We start from the raw sequence: 3,435 nt of genomic DNA, 5'->3' as shown, positions 1-3,435 counted from the left end.
AAAAATAGAGACAGGGCATGGTGGCTGAATCCTGTAATTCTAGCACTTTGGGAGGCCAAGGGGGTGGATTACTTGAGTCCAGGAGATCAAGACTAGACTAAGCAACAGGCAAAACTTCGACTCTACAAAAACAACAAAACAAAACAACAACAAAAAAAACAAAAATTAACGGGACGTGGTGGCATACCTTTGTAGTCCCAGCCACTTGGGAGGCTGAGGTGAGAGAATCTTTGAGCTTGAGGAGACAGAGGTTGCAGAGGGCTCAGATTGCACCACTGCACTCCAGCCTGGGAAGCAGAATGAGACCCTGTCTTTTTCACTGTGTATGTTGAAACAGAGTTTCACTCTGTTTCAATCAATTGATCAATCAATAAAATAACAAAATGTTACATGGTTCACCTCATTTCATCCGGTTTTTTTTTTTCTTTGGAGACAGGGTCTCACTGTCACCCAGGCTGGAAAGCAGTGGCACCATCGTAGCTCACTGCAGCCTCAACCTCCCAGGCTCAAGTGATCCTTCACCTCAGCTGGGACTACAGGCACACACCACCATGCCCGGCTAATTTTTGTACTTTTGGTAGAGACAGGGTTTCGCTATGTTGCCCAGGCTGGTCTCTAAATCCTGGGCTCAGGCAATCCCGCTTTGGCTGCCCAAAGTGCTGGGATCACAGGTGTGAACCACCATGTCCAACCCACCTCATTTCATCTTTACAACAACTTCTATCATTATCCCCATTTGACAGACAGATCAACTGAGGCCTAGAGAGAAAGAAGATGCCCATGGTGCGAAAGATTGCAATCAGCAGACTCAAGTGATCCAGCTCCCAAGTCAATGGACAGTTAACCTTCGAACAACACAGGTTTGAGCTTCACGGATCCCCTTAAACACAATTTTCTTCTGCCTCTGTTATCCCTGAGACAGCAAGACCAACTCCTTCCCTTCCTCTTCCTCCTCAGCTCACTCAATGTGAAGACCATCTGTTTTTTTTGAGTCTCTCTCTGTTGCCCAGGCTGGAGTACACTGGTGTGACCTCAGCTCACTGCAACTTCTGCCTCCCGGGCTTAAGCGATTCTTGTGCCTCAGCCTCCTGAGTAGCGGGGACTACAGGTGTGAGCCACCATGCCCAACTAACTTGTATTTTTAGTAGAAATGGGGTTTCACCATCTGGGCCAGGCTGGTCTCAAACTCCTGACCTCAAGTGATCCTCCCACCTTGGCCTCCCAAAGTGCTGGGATTACAGGTGGCATGAGCCACTGCACCTGGCCCCTAATTTTTTTTTTAGTAGAGACAGGGTTTTCAACATGTTGGGCAGGCTGGTCTTGAAGTCCTGACCTCAAATGATCCACCTGCCTTGGCCTCCCGAAGTGCTGGGATTACAGGTGTGAGCCACCGCGCCTAGCCTCTGAAAACCTTTTTGATGATCCGCTTCCACTTAATGAATAATAAATGTATTTTCTTTTCCTTACATTTTAATATTTTTTCCATTAAAAGGAAAGGCAAAAAATGCAATTACTTTTGCACCAACTTAATAACATTTTCTTTTCCTTTTTTTTTTTTTTTTTGAGACGGAGTCTCATTCTGTTGCCCAGGTTGGAGTGCAGTGGCACAATCTTGGCTCACTGCAACCTCTACCTCCCAGGTTCAAGCGATTCTGCTTTCTCCTGCCTCAGCCTCCCAAGTAGCTGGGACTACAGGCGCCCGCTACCACGCCCGGCTAGTTTTTTGTATTTTTAGTAGAGACGGAGTTTCACCATGTTAGCCAGGATAGTCTCGATCTCCTGACCTCGTGATCCACCCGCCTCGGCCTCCCAAAGTGCTGGGATTACAGGCTTGAGCCACCGCGCCCGGCCGGCATACACAGATTTCTAATTTCACAGGGGGTCAGTGCCCCTCACACCCATGTGGTTTGAGGGTCAACTGCATTATTTCCTATGGTTGCTGTAACAAGACACCAATGCCTTGGTGGCTTAAAAAACACAAATTTATGGCTGGGCGCGGTGGTTCATGCCTGTAATCCCTGCACTTTGGGAGGCCAAGGCAAGTGGATCACCTAAGGTCAGGAACTTGAGACCAGCCTGACCAACGTGGTGAAACCCCATCTCTACTAAAAATACAAAACATTAGCTGGGCGTGGTGGCGTGTGCCTGTAATCCCAGCTACTCAGGAGGCTGAGGCAGGAGAATCGCTTGAAATCAGGAGGCAGAGGTTGCAGCGAGCCGAGATCACGCCACTGCACTCCAGCCTGGGCAACAAGAACAAAACTCGTCTCAAAATAATAACAATAATAATAATAATAAATTAAAAACACAAATGTATTATCTCACAGCTCAGGAGGGCAGAAGTACAAAATGCATCTCACTGGGCTACAATCGAGGTATAGGCAGGGCTGTGTTTCTTTTGGAGATTCTAGGGGAAAATCTGTTTCCTTGTCTGTTTCACCTTCTAGAGGCCACCCACATTCCTTGGCTCCTGGCCGCTTCTTCCATTTTTAAAGCCAGCAGTCACATCAAACCCACCTCGCTTCCGTTGTTCCATGTCCTCCTCTGACTCTGCTACCTCCCTCTTCCATTTTTCTTAAAGAGACGGGATCTCACTATGTTCCCCAGGCTGGTCTCAAACTCCTGGGTTCAAGCAATCCTCCCGCCTTGGCCTCCCAAAGTGCTTGAACTACAGGCAAGAGCCACTACACCCAGCCAAAGCCTTCAACCTGGCCAGGTGCAGTTGCTTACGCCTGTAATCCCAACACTTTGGGAAGCCAAGGCAGGCAGATCATTTGAGGTCAGGAGCTCGAGACCCGCCTGGCCAATGCGGTAAAACCCCGTGTCTACCAAAAATACAAAAAATTAGCCGGGCGTAGTGGTGGGCGCCTGTAGTCCCAGCTACTCGGGAGACTGAGGCACGAAAATCACTTGAACCCAGGAGGCAGGTTGTAGCGAGCCAAGATCGCGCCACTGTACTCTAGCCTGGATGACAGAGCGAGACTCCATCTCAAAAAAAAAAAAAAAAAGAAAAGAAAAGAAAAAACAAAAAAATAACTATATTAGCTGGGTGTGGTGGTGCGTGCCTGTGGTACGAGCTACTCAGGAGGCTGAGGTGGGAGAATCGCTTGAGCCCGGAGGCAGAGACTGCAGTGAGCTGTGATCATGCCACTGCACTCCAGCCTGGATGACAGAAACCCTGTCTCTAAAAAAAATAAAACCGGCCGGGCGCGGTGGCTCATGCCTGTAATCCCAGCACTTTGGGAGGCTGAGGCGGGTAGATCACGAGGTCAGGAGTTCAAGACCAGCCTGGCCATTGTGGTGAAACCCCATCTCTACTAAAAATACAAAAATTAGCTGGGCGCGGTGGCAGGTGCCTGTAATCTCAGCTACTTGGGAGGCTGAGGCAGGAGAATCGCTTGAACCCAGGAGGCAGAGGTTGCAGTGAGCCGAGAC

The sequence above is a fragment of the Mandrillus leucophaeus genome, unplaced genomic scaffold (genome assembly GCF_000951045.1).
Source record: "Mandrillus leucophaeus isolate KB7577 unplaced genomic scaffold, Mleu.le_1.0 Scaffold112, whole genome shotgun sequence".
Taxonomy (NCBI): Eukaryota; Metazoa; Chordata; class Mammalia; order Primates; family Cercopithecidae; genus Mandrillus; species Mandrillus leucophaeus.
Note: the sequence above shows the minus strand (reverse complement) of the source record.